We start from the raw sequence: 27,663 nt of genomic DNA, 5'->3' as shown, positions 1-27,663 counted from the left end.
AAATTTGTAGGGAATTGCAAACGGCCTTGAATAGCCAAAGCAACTTTGAAGAAGAAAAACAAAGCAGGAGAATTCACACTCCTGATTTCAAAGCATACTATAAAGCTACAGTAATCAAAACAGTCTGGTTCTGGTATGATGACAGACAATGGAATAAAATTGAGAATCCAGAAATAAGCCCACACATCTATAGTCAACTGATTTTTCACAATAGTGCTTAAGTGCATGCAATGGGGAAAGAATACCCTCTTTAAAAAAGGGTGCTGGGATAACTGAATATCTACATGCAACAGAATGAAGGTGGACTCATACCTCACACCATACACAAAAATTAATTCAAAACGGATCAACAATCTAAAGGTAAGAACTTAAGACCATAAAAATTCTAGAAGAAATACAGAGGTATTGCTTTAGCACCTAGTTTTTAACAATGGACCCTTAGATACAACACCAAAAGCACTAGCAACAAAAGCCAAAACAGATAAATTGGACTGCATCAAATTAAAAAAAAAAAAAACTTTTGTTCAACAAAGAACATTAACAACAAAGTGATAAGACAACTTAGAGACTGAAAGAAAAATTTTGGAAACCATATATGGGATAAGTGTTTAATATCCAGAATATATGAAGAGCTCCTACAACTTAACAACAAAAAGACAATCTAACGAAAAATTTGGCAAAAGATTTGAACAGATATTTCACCAAAGAAGAAATACAGATGGCCAATAAGCACATGAAAAGATGCTCAACATCCATCATTAGCCGTTAAAAAAAAAAAAAAAAAAAAACCCGTTGCCGTCAGGGAGATGCAAATCAAAACCATAATATCACTTCACTCCCGAAAGGAGGGGTAAGATTTAAAAAAGGAAAACAACAAAAGTTGTCAAGGGCGTGGAGAAATTGGAACCCTTATCCATTGCTGGTGAGAATACACAATAGTACCGCTGCTGTGGAAAACATTTTGATGGCTCCTCAAAGAGTTAAACATAGAACTACCGTAAAACCAGCCACCATTGAGTCAACTCCGATTCAGTGACCCTACAGGACAGAGTGGAACTGCCCCATAGGGTTTCCAAGGAACGGCTGGTGGATTTGAACTGCCAACCTTTTGGTTAGCAGCCTGATCTCTTAACCACTGTGGAAGCAGCCTGATCTCTTAACCAGGGCTCCAGAACTATCATATGACCAGCAATTCCACTCCTGGGTACATACCCAAAAGACTTGAAAGCAGCAACACAAACAGATACATCTACACTAATGGTCACTGCAGCACTATTCATAATTGTCAAAAGGTAGAAACAACCTAAACGTCCATCAGCAGATCAATAGATTTTTTTAAATGTGGTATATACATACAATGGGCTATTAAAAACCAAAAAACCAAACCCACTGCCAAAGAGCTGATGCCAACTCATACAGACCCTATAGGACAGAGTAGAACTGCCCCATAGGGTTTCCAAGGAGTTGCTGGTGGATTCGAACTGTTAACCTTTTGGTTAGCAGCCTAAGTTCTTAACCACTGTGCCACCAGGGCTCTAGTGGGATATTAAGCAGGAATAAAGAGGAATGAAGTCCTGATATATGCCACACCATGGATGCACCTTGAAAACAGTGAAGTAAGTCCATCACAAAAAAGATAAATATTGTGTGATCTCACTCATGAAATAGCTAGAGTAGGCAAATATATAGAGATCAAAGTTTATAGTGGCTACCAGGGACAGGAGGAAGAAGGGGGAAAGAGAGTGCCATTGTTTAGGAAGAGTGGAGTTTCTGTCTATGGTGATGTAAAGTGGCAAGGATATTGTTGAAGGTTGTACAACATAATTAATGCAATTGATGTCATTAAATTGTACATACATGTGAAAAATGTTAAACTGGCAAATGTTGTGTTGCACATATTTTTACAGCAACAAAAAAACACCTGGGTTTTCTTCATCATATATTTTTAATTCATTGTATGACCTTGGGCAATTCATTTAAATCCTCTATGAGTCCTCTTTCCCCTCTGTAAATCAAAAGACTTCACCTGCTTCACGAATGTCTCTTCCAGTTACGGGGCTTCTCCTGCCAATTCTGCTTAACTAATAGTAGATAATCACTTAAGTGAATGTTTAAAATGTGTTAAAGCTATATGACCATAAAGATAAGATTTTTTTTTTAATTGTATTTTAGATGAAGGTATACAGAACAAACCAGTTTCTCATTAAACAGTACACACATTGTTTTATGACATTGGTTAACAACCACATGACATGTCAACACCCTCCCTTCTTGATCTTGGGTTCCCTTTTGCCAGCTTTCCTGTTCCTTCCTGTCCTCTAGTCCTTGCCCCAGGGCTGGTGTGTCCCTTCAGTCTTGTTTTGTTTTATGGCCCTGTCCAATCTTTGGCTGAAGGGTGAACCTCAGGAGTGACTTCATTACTGAGCTGATAGGGTGTCCAGGGGCGATACTCTCAGGGTCTCTCCAATCTCTGTCAGACCAGTAAGTCTGGTCTTATTTTGTGAGTTAGAATTTTGTTGTACATTTTTCTCCAGCTCTGTCTGGGGCCCTCTATCGTGATCCCTGTCAGAGCAGTCAGTTGTGATAGCCAGGCACCATCAGTTGTACTGGACTCAGTCTGGTCAAGAACGTGATAGATGTGGTCCATCGGTCCTTTGGACTAATCTTTCCCTTGTATCTTTAGCTTTCTTCATTCTCCCTTGCTCCTGAAGGGGTGAAACCAGTGGAGTATCCTAGACTGCCTCTCACAGGCTCTTAAGACCGCAGATGCTACTCACCAAAATAGAATGTAGAACATTTTCTTTATAAACTATGTTATGCCAATTGAGCTAGATGTTTCCCAAGACCACGGTCCCCACAGCCCTCAGCCCAGCAATTCAGTCCCTAGGGAGTTTGGATGTGTCTATGGAGCTTCCATGACCTTGCCTTGTACAAGCCGTGCTGGCTTCCCAAATATAAGATAAGATTCTTGATGTCAAATTTGGTGAAAAATTGCATGATGGTAAATTCCAATAACCTCTTACATAAGCTTCATAATTTAGCTAAAACATTTCTAGGAAAAAGTAGTGAGCAGTTCTATTTTACTATAATTTATCCATGCTTGGTGGGCACTGGTGCTTCTGTGCTGGAATTCTCATCTTCCATGTTGGAGACCTGGGTTTGATTCTAGCCAATGCACCTCCACAGATAATAAACATAATCAAATCCCCACTTTTTCAGTCCTCTGTTCAGTTCTGACACCAGCTGCCCACACAGCACTTCTTTCTCTGATCCTAGCCACCTGGAGGTAGGTCAGATCTCACAAGTTAAAAAGAGGCCATCTTTTATTTTTCCAAATAGGTAGACACCAGTCCCAAGTTTGGAAGTCCACAACACCCATACAAGACAACACAACCTGGCTTGCTGAGAGTGAAGAGGACTTGAAGCACTTACTGATGAAGATCAAAGACCACAGCCTTCAGTATGGATTACACCTCAACATAAAGAAAACAAAAATCCTCACAACTGGACCAATGAGCAACATCATGATAAATGGAGAAAAGATTGAAGTTGTCAAGGATTTCATTTTACTTGGATCCACAATCAACACCCACGGAAGCAGCAATCAAGAATCAAAAGATGCATTTCATTGGGCAAATCTGCTGCAAAAGATCTCTTTAAAGTGTTGAAATGCAAACATGTAACCTTGAAGACTAAGGTGCACTGGACCCAAGCCAAGGTATTTTCAATCACATCTTAAAGCATGCAAAAGCTGGACAATGAATAAGGATGACAGACAAAGAATTGACACCTTTGAATTGTGCTGTTGGAGAAGAATATTAAATATACCATGGACTGCCAAAATAACAAACAAATCTGTCTTGGAAAAAGTACAACCAGAATGCTCCTTAGAAGCAAGGATGGCAAGACTGCGTCTTACATACTTTGGACGTGTTATCAGGAGGGATCAGTCCCTGGGAGAGGACATCATGCTTGGTAGAGTACAGGGTGAGCAAAAAAGAGGAAGACCCTCAATGAGAAGGATTGACATAGTGGCTGCAACAATTGGCTTAAGCATGACAACAATTGTAAGCATGGCAAAGGGCCGGGCAGTGTTTCATTCTGTAGTACACAGGGTTGGAACCGACTCAATGGTACCTAACAATAACAACAATCCACATTGAAGTTTTCATCACTTTCTAAGTGTCTGCATTTGTTATCAAACTTTTAGCTATCAATAACCCCTTCTGTTAGTGGGTAGATTACAATTTTCTAATAAGAAGTATAAGAAGAAAAGCTTCCCAAATCTACAACCTTGGGATAATTACTATTTGTGTGTGCGTGTGTGTACATATATATACATATATATATAAAATTGTGCTTTAGGTGAAAGGAAACTCCAGTAGCATAGTGGTTAAGTGCTATGGCTGCTAACCAAAAAGTCAGCAGTTCGAATCCACCAGATGCTCCTTGAACACCCTGTGGGGCAGTTCTACTCTGTCCTATGGGGTCAACATGTCAGAATTGACTCAATGGCAATGAGTTTGGTTTTTTTGTTTGTTTAGGTGAAAGTTAACAGTGCAGATTAGTTTCTCATGCAAAAATTTACACACAAATTTATACACTTTGGTTGCAATCCCTGCATTGTGTCAGCACTCTCCCCCTTTCCCTTTCCCCCCAGTACCCCGTGTCTATGCATCTTCTTTTCCTGTCCCTTCCTGTTTTTTCTTCTTGGCTTTTGGGCAGGTGTTCCCCACTTGGTTTCCTATATTTGATTGAACTGAGAAGCACATTCCTCTTGTGTGTTATTGTTTGTTTTATAGGCCTGTCTAACCTTTGGCTGAAAGGTGGACTTGAGGAGTGGCATCAGTTCTGAGTTAACAGGATATCTAGGGGTCATAGTCTCAGGGGTTCCTCCAATCTCTGTCAGACCAGTAAGTCTGGATTTTTTTTTTTTTTTTTTTTAATTTTGTTCCATATTTTTCTCCCACTCTGTCGGGGACGCTCTATTGTGATCCCTGTCAGAGAAGTCAGTGGTGATAGCCAGGCACCATCTACTTCTTCTGGGCTCAGCCTACTGGAGGTTGTGGTTCATGCAGTCCATTAGTCCTCTGGACTAATATTTTCCTTGTATCTTTGGTTTTCTTCATTCTCCTTGGCTCCGGACTGGATGGGGTCAACAGATGTATCTTAGACAGCCACTCCAGATGCTACTCACCAAAGGAGAATGTAGAACATTTTCTTTATGAACTATGTTATGCCAATTGACCTAGATGTCCCCCAAGACCGTGGTCCCCAGCCCTCAGCCCAGTAACTCAGTCCCTCAAGGTGTTTGGATGTGTCTAGGAAACTTCTTTGACTTTGCCTTGGTCAAGCTGTGCTGATTTCCTCTGTATCATCTGTTGTCTTTCCCTTCAGCAAGTTAACACTTGTCTACTATCCCCCTCAGACCATCAAAGATTGTTTTTTTTTTTTTCTGTGCATAAGCCGTTTCTTGTATTTTTATAACAGTGGTCTCTTACAGTATTTGTCCTTTTGTGACTGACTTATTTCACTCAGCATAATGTCCTCCAGATTCATCCATGCGGGAGATATTTCTTGGATTCCTCATTGTTCTTTATCATTGTGTAGTATTCCATTGTATGTATGTACCATAATTTGTTTCTCCATTTGTCTGTTGATGGGCACTTAGGTTATAATGCTGTAATGAACATGGGTGTGCGTGTCTATTCATATGAAACTCTTATTTCTTTAGGATATATTTCTAGGAGTGAGATTGCTGGATTATATGGTATTTCTATTTCTAGCTTTTTAAGGAGGCACCATATCATTTTCCATAGTGGTTTTACCATTTTACATTCCCACTAGCAGTGTGTAAGCGTTCGAATCTCCCTGCAACCTGTCTAACATTTGTTTTTTTTTTTTTAGTGCCAGTAATGTGGGGGTGAGGTGGTATCTCATTGTAGTTTTGATTTGCATTTCTCAAATGGCTAATGGTCCCAAGATTTTCCTCATGTGTCTGTTAGCTGCCTGAATGTCTTCTTCGGCAAAGTATCTGTTCATATCCTTTGCATTTTTTAATTGGATTGTCTTTTTTGTTATTGAGTTGTTAAATATTGTATAGATTTTAGAGATTTGACCCTTGTCAGTTATGTCATAGCCAATTTGTTGTTGTTGTTTTTCCCAGTCTGTAGGTTCTTTTTATTCTTTTGGTGAAGTCTTTTGATGAGCTTGTGTTTAATTTTTATTAGCTCCGAGTTATCTAGTTTACCTTCTGGTGTTTATGCATTGTTAGTTATGGTTTGTATTTAATTTATACCATGTATTAGGGCCCTTAGTATTGTCCCTATTTTTCATTCCACGATCTTTATGGTTTTAGTTTTTATATTTAGGTCTTTGATCTATTTTGAGTTAGTTTTTGTGTATGGTGTGAGGCATGGGTCCTGTTTCATTATTTACAGATGGGCATTCAGTTTTGCCAGGACTATTTGTTAAAGAGACTGTCTTTTCCCCATTTAATGGACTTTGGTCCCTTGCCAAAGATCAGCTGAACATAGGTGGATGGATTTACATCTGGATTCTCCATTCTATTGCATGGGTCTATGTGTCTAGTCATTGTACCTACCAATACTGGGCTGTTTTTGTAGCTGTGTAGCAGGTTCAGAGATCATGCAGTGTGAGGCCTCCTACTTTGTTCCTTTCCTTCAATAATGCTTCGCTTATCTGAGGCCTCTTCCCTTTCCATATAAAGTTGGTGATTTGTTTCTTCATATCACTAAACAATGCTGTTGGTATTTCAATCGAGATTTCATTATATCTGTAGATAGCTTGGGTAAGATTGACATTTTCACAATGCTGAGTCTTCCCATCCATGAGCATGGTATGTTTTTCCATTTCTGTAGGTCTCATTTGGTTTCTTGCAATATTATTTTGTAGTTTTCTTTATATAGGTCTTTTACATCCCTGGTTAGATTTATTCCAAAGTATTTTTTTTAAGGGGTTATTATAAATGGCATCATTTTCCAGATTTCCCTTTCAAAGTTCTCTTTGTTGGTATAGAGGAATTCAACTAATTTTTGTATGTTGATTTTGTATCCTGCTACTCTGCTGAATCTTTCTATTAGTTTCAATAGTTTCTTGTGGAATCTTTGGGGTTCCCTATGTACAGGATCATATCATCTGCAAATGGGGACAGTTTTACTTCTTCATTTCCAATTTGGATGCCCTTTATTTCTTTATCTAGCCTAATTGCTCTAGCTAGAACTTCCAGGACAATGTTAAATAGGAGTGGTGATAACGGGCATCCTTGTCTTGTTCCAATTCTCAGGGAGAATGTTTTCAGCCTCTCTCCATTGAGAATGATGTTGGCTGTTGGTTTTGTGTAGATGTCCTTTATTATGTTGAAGAATTTCCCTTCTATTCCTATTTTATTAGAGTTTTTATCAGGAATGGGTGTTGGACTTTATCAAATGCCTTTTCTGCATCAATGGAGACGATTATGTCATCCTTTTCTTTGCTCTATTTATGTGGTTGATTATGTTGATTGGTTTTGTAATGTTGAATCATCCTCGCGTACCTTGCATACCTGGTACGAATCCCACTTGACTGTGTTGTATTCTTCTTATTTTTTATATGATGCTAAATTCTATCGGCTAAAATTTTGTTGAGAATTTTTGCATCCATATTCATGAGAGATATTGGTCTGTAATTTTCTTTTTTGTGTGCAGTGTCTTTGCCTGATTTTGGTATCAGGGTTATGCTGGCTTCATAGAATGAGTTTAAGAGTATTCCTTCCTTTTCTATGCTCTGAAATAGTTTGAGTAGTATTAGTCATCTAGTGCTACCATAAAAGAGATACCACAAGTGGATGGCTTTAGCAAAGAGAAATTTATTTCCTCACTATAAAGTAGGCTAAAAGTCCAAATTCGGGGCTTCAGCTCCAGAAGAGGGCTTTCTCTCTCTGTTGGCCTTCTCATCAATGTTCCCCCAGACTAGGAGCTTCTTCGCACAGGGATCCTGGGTCTAAAGGACACGGTCTGCTCCCCGCACTGCTTTCTTGGTGGTATGAGGTGGTACCCCTTGAGAGATAAAAGGTAATGCAGGCTACACCCCAGGGAAACTCCCTTTACCTGGGATCAGGGAGCTAACCTGAGTAAGGGTGGTGTTACAATCCCACCCTAATCCTCTCAACATAAAATTATAATCACAAAATGGACAACCACACAATACTGGGAATCATGGCCTAACTAAGTTGATACACACATTTTTGGGGGGACATAATTCAATCCATGACAATTGATGTGAGCGCTTCGCTGAATGTTTGGTAGAATTTTCCAATGAAGTCATCCAGGCCAGGGTTTTTTGTTGTAGTTGTTGGGAGTTGTTTTTTTTGTTTGTCTGTTTTTTTATTACCTCTTCAATCTCTTCTCTTGTTATGAGTCTGCTCAGGTTTTCTATCTCAGTTTGTGTCAGCTTAGGTAGGGTAATGTGTTTCTAGAAATTTGTCCATTTCCTCTAGGTTCAATTTTGTTGGAGAATATTTTTTCATACTATTCTGTTATGATCCTTTTTATTTCAGTTGGGTCTGTTGTAATGTCCCCTGTGTCTTTTCTCATGTAGGCTATATGCTTCCTCTCCTGTTTTTCTTTTGCCAGTTTGGCCAACGGTTTGTTGATTTTTTCAAGGAATCAACTTTTGGACTTGTTGATTCTACTGCTTTTCTATCCTCTATTTCATTTATTTCTGCTCTAATCTTTATTATTTTCTTTCTGGTGGTTGTGGGTTTCTTATGCTGTTTTCTATTTGTTTAAGTTATAGGGCTAACATTTTGATTTTGGCCCTTTCTTCTTTTTTGATGTGTTTATTGTTATAAAACGACCTCTGAGCACTGTCTTTGTTGTGTCCCAAAGGTTTTGGTATGATGTGTTTTCACTGCCGTATCGTTCAAGGAATTTTTTTATTCCCTTTGATTTCTTCTCTTTCTCAGTTATTTTTAAGCAAGGTGTTATTCAGTTTCCATGTATTTGATTTTTTTTCCCTTGCTGCACTTGTTATTTTTACTTTTATGGTGTTGCGATCGGTGACATTGCTTTGCATCATTTTGATGTCTTGGATTTTATTAAGGGTTGCTTTGTGGCCTAAAATGTGGTCTGTTCTAGAGAATGTTCCATGTGCATTGAAAAACAAAACATATACTTTGCTGCTGTTGGGTGTGTGTTCTATATGTCTATGAGGTCAAGATTGTTGATTTTGGCCTTAAGATCTTCTGCATGTTGAGTTTCTTTCTAGATATTCTGTCCTTTACCGAAAGTGGTATGTCAAAGCCTCCTACTATTATTGCGGAATTGTTTATTTCTCTTTTCAGTGCTATTGGAGTTAATTTCATGTATTTTACAGCCCTGTCGTTGGGTGCGTACATATTTACTGCGGTTTTGTCTTCTTGGTAGTTTGTCCCTTTAATCATTGTATAATGTCCTTCCCTGTCTTTTTTGGTTGATTTTGCCTTAAAGTCTATTTTATTTTAGTATTGCCACTCCTGCCATTTTTTGGTTGCTGTTTGCTTGATATATTGTTTTCCATCCTTTGATTTATTATTTATGTCTTTGTGTCCAAGGCATGTCTCTTGTACACAGCATATTGATGTCGTGCTTTTTTATCCATTATGCAACTCTCTGTCTCTTACAGGTGCATATAAGTCACTTATATCCAGTGTGATTATCAATATGTATGAGTTTATTACTGTCATATTGTTGTGCTATTTTCTTTTTTGTGGTGCTGACATTTCCTTTGTTTCTCCTACTTTCCTCTGCTGAGTTCCTTTTGTTTTCAGATTTTCTTTACTTTTCTTTCATTATTGTAGATTTTGTGTCCACTGAGACTTTGTGTTTTTTTTTTTTTTTCTTGTTTATTCTGAGTAGGTTTGTTAACTTTCTTATTGGTTACCTTGAAACTACTCTTATCATCCTAAGTTTGAGCCAGTTTTTCATTACTTGAAATCACCTTGACTTCCTCTCCATTTGAAAGTTCTATACCTGCACCATTTATTCCCCCTTTTTATTGTTTTGATGTTGTTGTCTTTTATAGATTGACACCTCTATCTCCCTATTTAAAGTCTGTCAGCTTTTATTGAGAGTTCTTTATCTAGGCTGGTATCTGGCTGATGCTGTCCTGTGTCCTAGACTCCAGTTGTTGTCCAATGTTGTTAGTTCTGTAACCTAAGGAATCCCTTTAATATTTCTTGTAAGTTTGGTCTGGTTTTTACAAATTCCCTTAATTTCTGTTTATATGGAAATGTTCTAATTTCACCATCATATTTGAAAGAGAGGTATTTTTTTATTTATAGCCTTCAAGAGCATGTTTGTTGTGTTTGAGATGATAAATCAGGTGCTTGCTGAGCTACAAAGGGTAAAAGGAAACTCTGTCATTACAAACTGACAAACGTAAAAGATAAAACATTTTCAGCACATACCACATACTTATAAATAGATCTGAGTTTCATACAAATGATATAATTCCTAGTCATCTACAGCTGCTTTTATAACACCATACCAATAATGAATTAGGCTAAAATGCACTGCATTTGGTAGACTTCAGGACCAATATCCTAAGTACCCCCCATGTGTCTCTCAGTTTGTCGTACTGCAGGGGCTTGTGTGCTGCTGTGATGCTGAGAGCTATGCCACCAGTATTCAAATACCAGCAGGGTCACCCATGGTAGACAGATCTCAGCTAAGTTTCCAGACTAAGACAAACTAGGAAGAAGGACCTGGCAGTCTACTTCTGAAAAAATTTAACTAGTGAAAACCTTATGAATAGCAGCAGAACACTGTTAGATATAATACTAGAAGATGAGCCCCTCAGGTTAGAAGGCTCTCAAAAGACAATGGGGAAAGAGCTGCCTCCTCAAACTAGAGTTGACCTTAATGATGTGGATGGAGTCAAGCTCTCAGGACCCTCCTTTGCTGATATGGCACAACTCAAAATGAGAAGAAACAGCTGCAAATATCCATTAATAATTGGAACTTGGAATGTATGAAGTATGAATCTAGGAAAATTGGAAGTCATCAAAAATGAAACAGAATGCATAAACATTGATATCCTAGGCATTAGTCAGCTGAAATGGACTGGTATTGGCCATTTTCAATTGGACAATCATATGGTCTACTATGCTGGGAGCAACAACTTGAAGAGGAATGGTGTTGCATTCATCATCAGAAAGAACATTTCAAGATCTATCCTAAAGTATAACACTGTCAGTGATAAGATAATATCCATAAGCCTACAATGAAGATAAGTTAATACAACTATTACTTAAATTCATGCACCAACCACTAAGGCCAAAGATAAAGAAATTAAAGATTTTTACCAATTTCTGCAGTCTGAAATTGATCAAACACACAATCAGGATGTACTGATAATTACTGGAGTTTGGAACACAAAAGTTGGGAACAGAGAAGAAGGACTGGTAGTTAGAAAATATGATAGAAATGATGCCAGCAATTGCAAGACAGAATTTTGCAATACCAATGACTTCTTCGTTGCAAATACCTTTTTTCACCAACATAAATGGAGACTATACACATGGACCTTCCCAGATAGAATATACAGGAATCAAATCGACTACATCTGTGGGAAGAGATAACAAAAAGGCTCAATATCATCAATCAGAACAAGGCAGGGGGCCCACTGCGGAACAGACCATCAATTGCTCACATGCAAGTTAAAGATGAAACTAGAGAAAATTAGAACAAGTCCACAAGAGCTAAAATATGACCTTAAGTATATCCCACCCGAATTTAGAGACCATCTCAAGAATAGATTTGACACGTTGAACAGTAATGACCAAAGACCAGACAAGTTATGGAATGACATCAAGGACATCATACATGAAGAAAGCAAGAGGTCATTAAAAAGACAGGAAAGAAGAAAAGACCAAAATGGATGTCAGAAGAGACTCTGAAACTTGTTCTTGAACGTTGAGTAGCTAACACAAAAGGAAAAAATGATGAAGCAAAAGAGTTGAATAGAAGATTTCAAAGGACAGCTCAAGAAGACAAAGTTAAGTATTACAATAACATATGCAAAGAGCCGGAGATACAAAACCACAAGGGAAGAACATGCTCAGCATTTCTCAAGCTGAAAGAACTGAAGAAAAAATTCAAGCTTCAAGTTGTAATATTGAAGGATTCTATGGGGAAAAAATTAAACAACTCAGGGAGCATCAAAAGATGGAAGGAATTCACAGTCACTATAACAAAAACAATTGGTCAACATTCGACCATTTCAGGAGGTATCATGTGAGCAGGAATCAATGGTACTGAAGAAATAAGTCCAAGCTACACTGAAGGCATTGGCGAAAAACAAGGCTCCAGGAATTGACAGAATACCAACTATGATGTTTCAACAAACAGATGCAGCAGTGGAAGTACTCATCTATGCCAAGAAATTTGGAAGACAGCTACCTGACCAACCGACTGGAAGAGATCTACATTTATACCTACTCCCAAGAAAAGTGATCCCACCGAATACGGAAATTATCAAACAATATCATTAATATCACACACAAGTAAAATTTTGCTGAAGATCATTCAAAAGCAGCTACAGCAGTATATCAACAGGGAACTGCCAGAAATTCAAGCCAGATTCAGAAGAGGACATGGGACCAGGGATATCGTTGCAGATGTCAGATGGATCCTGGCTGAAAGCAGGGAATACGAGAAAGATGTTTACCTGTGTTTTATTGACTATGCAAAGGCATTCCATTGTGTGGATCATAACAAATTACGGAAAACACTGTGAAGGATGAGAACTCCAGAACACTTAATTGTGCTGATGAGGAACCTGTACCTAGATCAAGAAGCAGTCGTTCGAAAAGAACAAGGGGATACTGCATGGTTTAAAGTCAGGAAAGGTGTATGTCAAGGTTGTATCCTTTCACCATGCCTATGGCACCATTCAGTCTGTATGCTGAGTAAATAATCCTAGAAGCTGGACTATATGAAGAAGAACAGGGCATCAGGATTGGAGGAAGACTCATTAACAACCTGCGTTATGCATATCACACAACCTTGCTTACTGAAAGTGAAGAGGGCTTGAAACCCTTGCTGAGGAAGATCAAAGACTACAGCCTTCAGTATGGATTATACCTCAACATAAAGAAAACAAAAGTCCTCACAACTGGACCAATAAGCAACATCATGATAAATGGAGAAAAGACTGAAGTCGTCAAGGATTCATTTTACTCGGACCTGCAATCAACACCTGTGGAAGCAGTAGTCAAGAAATCAAAAGACGCATTGTGTTGGGCAAATCTGCTGCAAAAGACCTCTTTAAAGTGTTGAAAAGCAAAGATGTCACCTTGAAGACTAAGGTGTGCCTGACCCAAGCCATGGTGCTTTCACTCACCTCCTATGCATGTGAAAGCTGGACGATGAATAAGGAAGACCGAAGAGTTGATGCTTTTGAATTGTGGTGTTGGAGAAGAATACCGAATATACCACGGACTGTCAAAAGAACTAACAAATCTCTCTTGGACGAAGTACAACCAGAATGCTTCTTAGAAGCAAGGATGGCAAGACTATGTCTCACAAACTTTGGTCATGTTGTCAGGAGGGATCAGTCCCTGGAGAAAGACATCATGCTTGGCAAAGTAGAGGATCAGCAAAAAAGAAGAAGACTCTCAATGAGATGGACTGACACAGAGGCTGCAACAATAGGCTTAAGCATAACAATTGTGAGGATACTGCAGGACTAGGCAGTGTTTCATTCTGTTGTACACAGGGAAACTATGAGTCGGAACCGGCTTGATGGCACCTAACAACAACAGTTCTTAGTACACATAAAATACAGCTTGATATCCCAAAGAAGCAAGATTTGCAAGTAGGCATTTTAAACATAACTAATCTACAACTACAAAATTCTACTCTTGATAGCATTTACCTTTTTAGGGAGTCTCCCAGCCTCCAAAGGATAAAAACAGAGAGTAGAATCAGTATAACAAACACACAAAAGTCCACATTGTAAAGGCTATAAAGATTTGGAGCATGGTGAGAAGATGCCTCCTGCTCCTTCACACCGCATACAAATTATGCAAAGTATTTTATTATTATTTTTTTTTATGTTGCGTATCTCTTGGTCCACTGCCTGGCTATCCTGTCATGTTCTCCTCTGTTGGTCAAATGCCGAGTGGCTATGCTTCCAATCAGAGGATACACAGGGTTTCAGACTGTCAAAAGGGAAGAAATAGAAACACCTTTGAAATAGTCAAAGCAGGACTCCAGTTATCTTTAAGGATGTGCAGACAGGTGACTTTCTGACTGTTGATGTTGTAGTGATAGATTCTGGTGCAGAAAGTAACCTTTGGTGACTTAAAATGGATAATCAAGATGAAAATGTGATTTCCAGGAACAACACACCTTCGTATATAGAACTTGGTGGACCAAAATAGTTGACCTGGTGGACCAAAATAGTTGCTGTCCATTACTAAATGTTATCTCCTTTAGGTATGCACAGCAGTTAGGAAGAGGATCAAGGGTTATTTCAGCTAGCTTTTTCTGAATTTTTTTTAGCACTAGTGGATAACTTAGTGGTTTTGTTAGAGAGTTTGGTGTTTTTCTTCTGCTGAGTGGCAGAAGGTTTTCTTTCTTTTTCTTATTCTTCAGGTGCTGGAGCCACTGGTCTGCATCTGAACTACCACTGCTGGTGATGTGACTGTCATCATCAGACCTTTGTCTGTCACTGGACATGTTGGTGAAGTTATTTCTTGGAAAATTTGGCTGCCTGCCCAGCCCACTCACACACTCACACACCTCTACAGTGTGGGGGAGGGGCAGGGGAAAAAAAACCTTCCTTAAGGAAATGGAGGCAGTTGAGGGAATAGGGAGGGAAAAAAACAAAGCCAAGGAAGCTCTGGTCAGGGAGTGTGGGCACTGAAAGTCAAAAGAGGCTGTGAAGTGCTGGGCTCTGGCCAGAGGATGGTGTCACCCAGTGCCTTCAGAAAAAAAGTAGGGGGTGGGTGCTTGGCTGGGCAAGTGTGCAAGTTCCCAGCAAGGCAGAGGGGACACAGGAGGTTCCTCTGCGCTGTGGCCTTCCACCGCTGAGCTCTTGAAAGTTTTGTAGGATATATTATTCTTGGTTGGCAATTTTTTTTTTCAAGGATTTATGTATATCATCCCATTGCCTTCTTGTGTGCATAGTTTCTGCTGAGTAATCACAACTTAGTCATATTTTTATTTCTTTGTAAGTGAATTTTCTTTTTTTTTTTGAGCTGCTCTCAGGATTCTTTCTTTGTTTTTGGTTTTGGCAAGTACGATCATGACATGTCTTGGTGGCTTTCTTTTGGGCTGTATCCTATATGGGTTTTGTTAAGCTTCTTGGGTGGTCAGCTTTTTGTCTTTCATGATATCTGGGAAATTTTCTGCCAGCAGACCTTCAACAATTTTCTTTGTATTTTCCATTTTCTCCCCATTCCTGAACTTCAATCGTGGACAAAATTTTGGCTCTTGATTGTGTCCCACATAATTCGTAGGTTTTCTTCATTCTTTCCTCTGATTTTTTTCTCAAAGTGGCATCCATGAATTTGTCTTCAATCTCACTGATTCTTCTTCCATTGTTTCAAATTTGCTCCTAAAACCTATTGAGTTGTCCATTTCTGGAACTTGGTTGTTTAGCTTTTGGATTTCTAGTTGTCTTTTTTGTATGATTTCTAATTATTTATTTTGACATTTTGTTCTTATATTATTTTCCTGAATTATTCTATTGCTTTGTCTGTTTTCCTTGATTTTGGCTATGTTTTTGCTTGTTTTGTCCGTGTTTTCTATAATTTTGTCTATGTTTTCCTTGGTTTTTTTGCATGGGTTTTCCTTAATCTCTTTGCGAGTCCTAAATATTAATCTTTTGAATTCCATATCAGGAAGTTCCCCTGCCTCTTCTACTGGACACGCATCTGATTCTTTATTTTGGTCACTTGCTGGAGCCATCTTGTCCTGCTTTTTTATATGTCTCTGAGACATTAACGTAATTATTTTCCTTATTTATTGATTGCACATATGTTTGTTTCATACTGTTTTTTTGTTTTGATATGTCAGAGTAGGCAGGCCAGGCATGCTTTGCCGCTTGCTCATCTGTGGGCACGGCAGCTCTCACCACTTTGTCCAGGTGCATAGGACAGCAGCAGGCAGGGCGAGTCCACTTTGTTGTACGCTGGTTTGGCAAGGTGGCTGAAGGTGGATTGGGTGGGTGCTGCCTGTTTCCTGATGTTGGTCCAGCAGTGTGGGAACATTCACAGCCCCTTGCCAGATGGGCAGAACTATCAGATGGGAAGTGGTACAGGCTGGCTTCCCATCATTCAGCAAATGATTGAGTGGCCTGGGGCAGTGGTGGACTGGTGTACCAGTGGCACTTTATCCATGGCTGCATGGTGGGGGCAGACAGGGTGGGGGGGGAGGTTGCATACAGGACTAGGAGGGAGGGAGAAAGAAAATAAAGGAAAAAAGAGAAAAAAGAAATGTCTACATGACAGGAGCTTGCAAGTGGAAGTGGGGTGGACCCAGGGGCCAGTAGGAAGGAAAGGGAGGGTACGTACTGGGCTAGATGGGAAGGAGAAAGAAAAAAAATGGCATGGTGGGGGGTGGTGGGTGGAGAAAGGATGGACCCAGGGTGTGCCAGTAGTTTCCTAGCCACAGCGGTGCAGTGGGGGCCAGTGAGAAGGTGGGGAGGTGGTATATGGAGCTACATGTGAGGGAGAAACAAAAAAAGGAGAAAAATAAATAAATTAAAAAACTAGTGGCACAGTGGGGGCTGGCAACTGAAGGTGGGGCAGATCAAAGGGCTGGTGGGAAGGGAGAGAAGGTAACGTACAGGGCTAGGTGGGAGGGAGAAAGAAAAGAAAAACAAAAAAATGCTGGTGCAGTGGGAGGTAGGCATGGGGCTGACCCAGGGCAGTGGCAGTTTGGTGGCTCTAGCTGTGGCAGGGGTTCAGCAAGTAGGGGGTAAGGGTGGCATACTGGGCTAGGTGGGAGGGAGAAGGAAAAGAAAAATAAGAAAAATTGGCATAGTAGAAGCCAGCAGGTGGGGTGGGGCGAATCCAGGGCAGAGGCAGGCTGGTGGCTCTTTAGCTGCAGTGATGCAGCAGGGAGTAGTGGGAGGCAGGAAGGTGGCATACAGGGCTAGGTGGGAGGGAAAAAGAAAAGGAAGAAATTAAAAAAAAAAAAAACACCTCTATTGTGGACCTCAGTGGTGAGGGCCATTGGAATGGCAGGGTGGGAGGGGGAGAGTTCTTGCTTCTACTCACCGGAAGGGTGAGGGGTGGGAAAGCATATTCCTCTAGTCGCAGTGTGCTCTGTCTCCCATTGATAGCACCATGAAGTTGTCTTCCTGTATTCCCCATCTGTTTCTGGCTATGTTCCAAGATGGTGACCTACCATGTTAGCCGGAAGTGGAGGGGACCTCCACTCTGTCTCTCTCCTTGTTCTCTGTATTCTGTGAGTGTCTTCTTCCATTTGGTGTTTGATCGAATTCTTTATCCCTTCATTTGTATCTGTTTTAGTTTTTCAGGTCTTTGCTGCAGAGAGACGGCATGGTGCAATTGTCTATGGCACCATGTTGGCTGCGTCCTGTCACTGTTAATATTTCAATATTCTCCTTCCAGCCTTTATTCCCCCAGGAATTTATGTAAGAAAGAATGTTTATGTGTATTATGTATGCATGTTTTGTTTTAAACATGATTTGGAATATATATCTACATAGGTAGTTCCCGACTTACAAGATGCTTCTATTCCGGTAACACCATTGTAAGTTGGTTTTGACGTAAGTCAAATAAATTTTTTTTTTACTTTTCATTATACTGCCTTTTATTATCATTATGTTCATAAATCCAACCTTTGAACATCTGCAGGTGAACATAAGAGAATGATAACAGCAAATTATGCACTGTAACACTGTATGCAATATGTATCACTAATGAGAAGATGTACAATTAAAAAAAAAGGTAGTAAATGAGGTTTGTTGTAATTCAAATACATTGTAAGTAGGGGACTACCTGTATAATTTCCTATCCTGATTATTTCACTCCACATTACTCAGAAGCAATTTTTCTGTGTTATTAAAATTTTTTCAAAAAATATTTCTGCTGGCTACTTAATATTGTAGGAATATAACAGAGTTTAACAATCCTACAATTTTTGATCATTTGCTTCTGATTCTTGATAGATATTTATAAATTATTTTTCAGAATAAGTTTCACTATCCTTACCAGCTTCGGAGAGTATCATTTCACTGGACCCTTGCAAACAGTGAATGTTTCGTTTGTAAACCTTTATCAACCTAACAAGTGAAATATGACTTCTTATTGTGTTTTAATTTGCATTGTTTTAATTAGTGAAAATGACTTTTTTCTTATTAATCATTTGCATTCATTCTGAAGATCACTCATATCCTTTTCCTGATAAACCAGATTTACTTTTAATAAAAGTTTACAAGAATGTCTATGCAAAGAGGTATCCTATCAAGCTGTGCAGTTGCTTTTTTCTTTAACCTTTTATTTTGAGATAATTGTGGTGTCACATGCAGCTTTATGGAATGACACAGAAGGATCACTTGTACTCACTTGTACCAGTTTTCCCCCATGGTAGCATCTTGCAAAATTAAAGGATAATGTCAGAACCAGGATATTGACACTGATGCAGCAGAGATATAGAATGTTTCCATCACCACGAGAGTCCACTCATATGCTCCCTGACCCCAGGCAACCACTAATCTGTTCTCCATCTCTATAATTTTCATGTTTCAAGAAAGTTACATAAATTATACACTATGTAAGCTTTTGGTATTGGCATTTTCAATAAAAATAATTCCCTGCAGATTTATTCATGCTGTTGGGTAGGTCAACAGTTTGTTCATTTTTATTGCTGAGTAGTATTCCATAGCATTCTATGTATCAAATCTGTTCTTGAGATGGTCTCTAAATTCAGGTGGGATATACTCAAGATTGTACTTTGGCTCTCTATTGACTGAAGACTAGCCAAGTTGTGGGATGACATCAATGACAACATATGTAAAAAAGCAAAATGTCAGTAAAAAGACAGGAAAGAATGAAAAAACCAAAATGGATGTCAGAAGAGACACTCAAACTTGCTTTTGAACACAGGGTAGCTAAAGTGAACTGAAGAAATGATCCTGTAAAAAAGCTGAACAAAGATTTCAAAGGGTTGCTTGAGAAGGCAAAGTAATTATAATGACGTGTGCAGAGGCTTGAAGTTAGAAAACCAAAAGGGGAGAACACATTCAACATTTCTCAAGCTGAAAAACTGAAGAAAACATTCAAGCCTCGAGTTGTGATACTGAAGTATTCTACCAACAAAGAACTGAATGACACAAGAAGCATCAACAGAAGATGGAAGAAATACAGAGTCACTGTACAAAAAAGAATTGGTCAACATTCAATATTTCAGGAGGTAGCATATGATCAAGAACAGATGATACTGAAGGAAGAAGTTCAAACTGCATCGAGGGCACTGGCGAAAAATAAGGCTCCAGGAAATGACAGAGTATCAACTGAGATGTTTCAACAAACAGATGCAATATTGGAAGTGTTCACTCATCCATGACAAAAAATTTGGAAGACAGCTACCTGGCCAACCAACTGAAAGAGATCCATATTCGTTCCCATTCAAAAGGAAGGGGATCCAATAGAATGCGGAAACTATCAAACAATACCATCAATATTACACACAAGTAAAATTTTGCTGAAGATCATTCAAAACCAGTTACATCAACAGGGAATGGACAGAAAGTCAAGTCAGATTCGGAAGAGGACATGGAAAGAGGGATAACATTGCTGACGTCAGATGGATTTTGGCTGAAAGCAGAGAATACCAGAAAGATGTTTACCTGTGTTTTATTGATTATACAAAGGCATTTGACTGCGTGGATCATAACAAATTATGGATGGCACACTGCAAGCTGACATGCAGGCTGAGGGAAGCAGTAGCACTTGGGACGTGTTTTCCATGTTGGGAGAAACCAAGCAGTGGAGAGTCTTCGTGAGCCTTCAGAACCAGGGAGAAGCGGTGCTGAACTGGTGAAAGTTAAGTACAAGCCTCTAACCCACCTTGCGGGATCAAAAAACCCTTCCCCCACATGAAGTACCATTCTCCCATTTACCCATCTCCTTCCTACTCTGCTCCAGGTCCTGGCCCAGCTTCAGCGATTGCTTCATCCCCTGGGCCAGAAGTAGGACCCGTCATGCACCCCGAGCCATTCTCCTGGTTTTGGATAGGGAAGAAATTAACAACCAGGGAAAAATAACCTGCCAGCTATCCTAAGCTGGGACCTCAGGGAAGGCACAGCCCCTTTGCCTAGACACAGGCATAAGGGGTCCACAGACTTTGAATGCCTTTCATCTCTGTCTAGAACTGTGTGGGCCCATTTCAATAGCATAGGCACTCAGTAGTATAGCACCACATATATATACCTGCAGCCTTCTTTTTAACTACAACAGCTAAGGGCAAGTGGTAGATTTGTGACATGTGACACTGCCCTGCCCATTAAGCAGAGTCCTCACCTACCCACGTCAGGGACCTAAGGGCTGGTGGCTCCACCCACTTCACCTAGCCACACAAGACAGGGGTCCAAGAATGTGTCGTACCTCCCACATCTTACAAGCAACAGCACTGGGTGCCCACAGACCGGCTGCAAACCCACCCACCTATGTGCTCTAGGGAACAGAGACATGCCTTCCACCCAGGCACTAAGGGGAGCCATCAGCCCCCTGCCTTGCTCAGCACATAACCCCCTACCATAGCCAGATACCTGTGCCTACTCCAGTCACCCCTGCCCATGTAGTACTTAGGAGAGAGCCTGCACTGCACACTAGGTGACCAACAACCTGGACAGCTGAGCTGAATCCACACAAGAAAATAAATGGACTCCTGGGCTCACATACCTAGTAACACCTGGTAACAGGACATGAGAGCTTCAAAGATGCCAATAATCAAAGTTGCTCACATGCCCAGCCTATTTGGGCATATCAAAACAAAACAAAACAAGAAGCTAGGACACAGTAAGCAAACAAAAAATAAATATATATAATACCTTAGTGATGACTCAGAGACAACATTCGATATGAAATCACATAAAGAGCCAGACCATGATGGCTTCAGCAAGTAACCAAAACAAAGAATCAAGAAACCTCCTGGAAGAAGATAATTGCTTGGAATTATTAGAGGTAGAATTCAAAAGATTAATATATAGAGCTCTTCACGAGGTCATGAAGGAGATCATGCAAAATGCAGACCAAGCCAAGGAACACACAGACAAAGCAAGAGAGGAAATTAAGAAGATTATACAAGAGCACAATGACAAATTTAACAGGCTTCAAGAATCCAAAGAGAGATTGCAAAAAGAAAATCAAAAGATTAACAATAAAATTTCAGAATTAGATGGCTTAATAGAAAGTCATAGGAGCAGAATTGAGGCAATGGAAGTCAGAATTAGTGACAGTGAAGATAAAGCACTTAACACCAATGTATTTGAGGAAAAATTAGATAAAAGAATTTAAAAAATGATGAAGCCCTAAGAATTATGTGGGACTGTACCAAGAAGAACCTACAAGTGATTGCAGTACCAGAACAGGGGAGGATAACAGAAAATACAGAGAGAATTGCTGAAGATTTGTTGGCAGAAAACTTCCCTGATATTGTGAAAGGTGAGAAAATATCTATCCAAGAAGCTTATCGAACCCAAAAGAAAGTCACCAAAACATAATTAAACTTGCCAAAACCAAAGATAGGAAAGAATTTTAAGAGAGGCTATGTGGTTGCTATGAGGCAGAATCGACTCAACAGCACTGGGTTTCTGGGTTATGGATAAATGAAAAGTCATCTACAAAGGAGAATCAATAAAACTAAGCGCTACTAATCAGCAGAAACCAGGCAGGCAAGAAGGCAATGGAATGAGTGTACTAATCAGCAGAAACTAGGCAGGCAAGAAGGCAATGGAATGACATATATAAAGTCTTAAAGGAAAAAAAAAAAATTGCCAGCCAAGAACTATATATCCAGCGAAACTGTCTCTCAAATATGATGGCAAAAATAGGGCATTTCCAGATAAACAGAAGTTAAGGGAATTTGTAAAAACGAAACCAAAATTACAAGAAATACTAAAGGGAGTCCCGCTGGTTAGAAAATCACTAAAATCAGATAACAACACAAGACAGGAACACAGGACAGAACGACTAGGTATCAATCCAGATAGGGAAGTCACAAAAATAAATCAAAGCTAAAACATCGAAAATCGACACTATATAATGACTAAAGGGTCAACACAACAGGAGGACATAACCATAATAAATATCTACGCACCAAATGACAGGGCTCCAAAATGTTTAAAACAAACTCTAACAGCACTGAAAAGAGAATTAGACAGCTCCACAATGATAGTAGGACACTTCAACACACCACACTGTTGAAGGACAAAGCATCCACAAAGAAGTCCAATAAAGAAACAGAAGATCTGAATGCCATAATCAACCAACTTGATCTCATAGACAAATACAGAACACTCCACCCAACATCAGCCATGTATACTTCCTTTTCCAATACACGTGGAACATTCTCCAAAAGAGACCACATATTAGACCACAAACCAAGCCTTAACAGAATCCAAAACATTGAAATATTACAAAGAATCTTTTCTGACCATAAAGCCATAAAAGTAGAAATCAGTAACAGAAAAAGTAAGAAAAAAAATCAAATACATCAAAACTGAACAACACCTTGCTCAAAAACTACTAAGTTATATAAGAAATCAAGGCCAGAACAAAGAAATTCACAGAATCAAATGAGAATGAAAATACATCCTACCAGAACCTTTGGGACACAGCAAAAGCAGTGCTCAGAGGTCAATTTATAGCAATAAATGCACACATCCAAAAAGAAGAAAGGGCCAAAATCAAAACATTAACCTTACAACTCAAACAAATAGAAACAGTGCAGCAAAAGAATCCTTCCGGCACGAGAAGAAAGCAAATAATAAAAATTACAGCAGAAATAAATGAAATAGAGAACAGAAAAACAATTGAAAAGGTTAACAAAACCAAAAGCTGGTTCTTTGAAAAGATCAGCAAAATCGATAAACCATTGGCCAAACTGACAAAGGAAAAACAGGAGAGGATGCAAATAACTCAGGTAAGAAATGAGACGGTCACAACAAACTCAAGTGAAATTAAAAGAATCCTAATAGAATACAATGAAAAATTGCACTTCGACAAATTTAAAAACCTATAGGAAATGGACAACTTTTTAGAAACACACTACCTACTAAAACTAACACAAACCAAGGTAGAAAAACTAAATAAACCTGTAACAAAAGAAGAGATTGAAGAGGTAATTTAAAAACTCCCAACAAAAAAAAAAGCCCTGGCTCTGACGGCTTCACTGGAGAACTTTACCAAACTTTCAGAGAAGAGTTAACACCATTACTACTAAAGATATTTCATAACATAGAAAAGGATGGAATACTCTCAAACTCATTCTATGAAGCCAGCATAATGCTGATATCAAAATGAGGTAAAGACACCACAAAAAAAAAAAGAAAATTACACACTAATATCCCTCATGAACATAGACATGAAAATCCTCAACAAAATTCTAGCTGATAGAATTCAACAACATATCAAAAAAAATAATTTACCATGATCAAGTGGGATTCATACCAGTTATACAGGGATTGTTCCACATTAGAAAAACGATCAATGTAATCCATCACATAAATAAAACAAAAGTACCACATAATCTCAACTGATACAGAAAAGATATTTGATAAACTCCAACACGCATTCATGATAAAAATTCTCAGCAAAATAGGAAAAGAAGGGAAATTCCTCAACATAATAAAGAACATTTATACAAAGCCAACAGCCAAAATCATTCTAAATGGAGAGAGTCTGAAAGCATTCCCCTTGAAAACAGGAACTAGACAAGGGTACCCTTTATCACCACTCTTATTCAACATTGTGCTGGAGGTCCTAGCCAGAGGAATAAGACAAGAAAAAGAAATAAATGACATTCAAATTGGTAAGAAAGAAGTAAAAGTATTTCTATTTGCAGATGATATGATCTTCTACACAGAAAACCCCAAAGAATCCACAAGAAAACTACTGGAACTAATAAAAGATTTCAGCAACAAAAATCATTTGGATTCCTCTACAACAACAAAGAGAACTTCAAAGAGGAAATCACCAAATCAATACTATTTATAATAGCCCCTGAGAAGATAAAATACTTAGGAATAAATCTACTCAGGGACATAAAAGACCTATACAAATAAAACTACAAGACACTGCTGCAAGAAACCAAAAGAGACTTACGTAAGTGGAAAAACATACCTTGCTCATGGATAGGAAGACTCAACATTGTGAAAATGTCAATTCTACCCTAAGTGATCTACAGAAACAAGGCAATCCTGATCCAAATTCCAACAGCATTTTTTAAGGAGATGGAAAAACAAATCACTAACTTCATAAGGAAAGGGAAGAGGCCCTAGATAAGTAAAACATTATTGAAGAAGAACAACAAAGTCGGAGGCCTCACATTACCTGATTTTAGAACTTACTATACTGCCACGATAGTCAGAACAGCCTGGTACTGGTACAACAATAGATAGACCAATGGAACAGAATTGAGAATCCAGATGGAAATTCATCTACCTATGAGCAGCTGACATTTGACAAAGGCCCAAAATCTGTTAAATGGGGAAAAGACAACCTCTTTAACAAATGGTGCTGGCATAACTTGATATCCATCTGTAAAAAAAAAAAAAAAAAATGATACAAGACCCATACTTCACACCATAAAAAAAAAAAAACTAACTCAATATGGATCAAAGAACAAATATAAAATCTAAAATGATAAATATCATGGAAGAATAAATAGGGGCAACACTAGGAGCCCTAATAAATGGCATAAACAAAATACAAAACATAACAATGCACAAAACACCAGAAGAGAAGCTAGATAACTAGAATTCCTAAAAATCAAATACTTATGCTCATCAAAAGACTTCACCAAAAGAGTAAAAAGACAACTTACAGACTGGGAAAACAATTTTGGCTAAGACATTATCTGATAAGTGTCTAATCTCTAAAATCTACAAGGAACTGTAAAACTTCAACCATAAAAAGACAAATAATTTAAAAAAATGAGCAAAGTATATGAACAGGCAGTTCACCAAGGAAGACATTCAGGTGGCTAACAGATACATGAGGAAATGCTCAGGATCATTAACCATTAAAGAAACACAAATTAAAACTACAATGAGATACCATCTTGCCCCAACAAGGCTAGCATTAATCCAAAAAACACAAAATAATAAATGTTGGAGAGGCTGGAACCCTTATACACTGGGAACGTAAAAAGGTACAACCATTTTGGAAATCAATTTGGTGCCTCCTTAAAAAGTTAGAAATAGAAGTACCATACAATCCAGTGATCCCACTCCTTGGAATATATCCTAGAGAAATAAGAGCCCTCACATGCATAGATACTATGCACACCCATGTTCACTGCAGCACTGTTTACAATAGCAAAAAGATGGCAACAACCTAGGTGCCCCTCAATAGATGAATAAACAAATTATGATATATACACACAATGGAATACTACACAATTATAAAGAACAATGATGAATCTGAGAAACATCTCACAATATGGATGGATCTGTAAGGCATTATGCTGAGTGAAATTAGTCGCAAAAGGACAAACATTGTTTGAGATCACATTTATAAGAACTCAAGAAAGGTTTAAACACAGAAGAAAACATTCTTTGGCAGTTACAAGGGTGGGGAGGGAGTGGACAAGAATTATCTTGGGTGAAGAGAAGGACAATACACAATACAGGGGAAGTCACCAAAACTGGACAAAACCAAAAGCTAACAAGTTTCCTGAACACAACCAAACACTCTGAAAGACAGAGTAACAGGGACAGGGGGTCTGCGGATCATGGTTTCGTGGGACATCTAGGTCAACTGTCATAACCAAGTTTATTTAAGAAATGTTCTACATCCCACTTTGGTGAGTGGCGTCTGGGGTCTTAAAAGCTTGTAAGCAGCCATCTCAGCTGCATCAACTGGTCCAAACGCACCTGGAGCAAAGAAGAATTCAGAACACCAATGACACACAAGGAAAATATTAGCCCAAGTGACAGAAGGGCCACATAAATCAGAGACTCCATCAGCCTGACACCAGAAGAACTAGATGGTGCCCAGCTACCACCAATGACCCCTTGACAGGGAACACAGCAGAGAGTCCCTGACAGAGCAGGAGAAAAGTCTGGTGCAGAACTCAAATTCATGTAAAAAGACCAGACTTAATGGTCTGACCGAGACTAGAGGAACCCCCAAAGACATGGCCCCCAGACTGTCTGTTAAGCCAGAACTAAAACCATTCCCAAAGCCAACTCTTCAGAGAAAGATTAGACTGGACTATAAAACGTAAAATAATACTTGCAAAGAGTATGCTTCTTAGTACGAGACTAAATGTGCAGCTCTGTCCAGAGGTGGGATGAGAAGGCAGAAAGGGGTAGGAGCTGACTGAACGGACACGGGAAACCCAGGGTGGAAAGGCTGAGTTTGCTGTTACATTATAGGGATTGCACCTAGGGTCACATAAGTGTATAAATTTTTGTATGGGAAACTAATTTCAGCTGTACCTTTCACCTAAAGCACAAGAAAAAAATATGTATTAAAAAAAATCAAACGCATCACATTGGGGAACTCTGCAGCAAAAGACCTCTTTAACGTATTAAAAAGCAAAGATGTCACATTGAGGACTAAGATGCACCTGACCCAAATGATGTATTTTCAATTGTCTCATATGCATTGGAAAGCTGGACAATGTATAAGGAAGACAGAAGAATTGATGCCTTTGAATTATGGCGTTGGTGAAGAATACTGAATATATCATGGACTGCCAGAGGAACGAACAAATCTGTCTTGGAAGAAGTATAGCCAAAATGCTTTTTAGAATCAAGGGTGGTGAAACTTCATCTCGAGTACTTTGGAGGACATGTTATCGGGGAGACCAGTCCCTGGAAAAGAACATCATGCTTGGTAAAGTAGAGGGCCAGCGAAAAGAGGAAGACCCCCCCCCTGCGCCCCCAGATGGATTGACAGAGTGGCTGCAACAGTGAGCTCAAAAACAGCAACAATTGTGAGGATGGCGCAGAATCAGGCAGTGCTTCGTCGCGTTGTACACAGGGTCACTATGACTCAGAACCAACTCCATGGTACCTAACAACAACAATATTCCATAGGACAACATATCAGTTTATTTAAACATTTATCGTTGAATTTTAAATACTATATCATGGATATGTTTGCCTGACCTCAGGGGCTGAAGGGGGCAAGAAAACACAGTCACTTTTCAGGAAAAGCTATTCAATCATCCCACCAACATTCACTGATAACCAACTATGTGTCAAACTCTACCCTATACACTTGATTACAGAAACAACGAAGACCCAAATCAGGTCAAAATTAGTTAAATAACAGTGCGTGCTATGATTGGAACACAGGTCTGTCTAGATTTCAGTAAGCAAGAAAATGAGTAGTTCAAAGAACATTTTTTCAGTAATAACAATTTCCTAAAATGTAACAATTTAACTAGGTTTCATTTCAAGTAGACCAAATAT

At 39.0% G+C, this 27,663-nt stretch overlaps 1 pseudogene; it reads right to left on the bottom strand.

The window, feature by feature from the left end:
• Positions 1-14,093: 14,093 nt before the first annotated feature.
• Positions 14,094-14,723, bottom strand: LOC126076858 (ubiquitin-conjugating enzyme E2 E3-like; annotated as a pseudogene).
• Positions 14,724-27,663: the final 12,940 nt, after the last annotated feature.

The sequence above is a fragment of the Elephas maximus genome, chromosome 5, assembly GCF_024166365.1.
Source record: "Elephas maximus indicus isolate mEleMax1 chromosome 5, mEleMax1 primary haplotype, whole genome shotgun sequence".
In the NCBI taxonomy this organism is placed as follows: domain Eukaryota; kingdom Metazoa; phylum Chordata; class Mammalia; order Proboscidea; family Elephantidae; genus Elephas; species Elephas maximus.
Note: the sequence above shows the minus strand (reverse complement) of the source record. Positions and strands in the feature narration are given on the sequence as shown.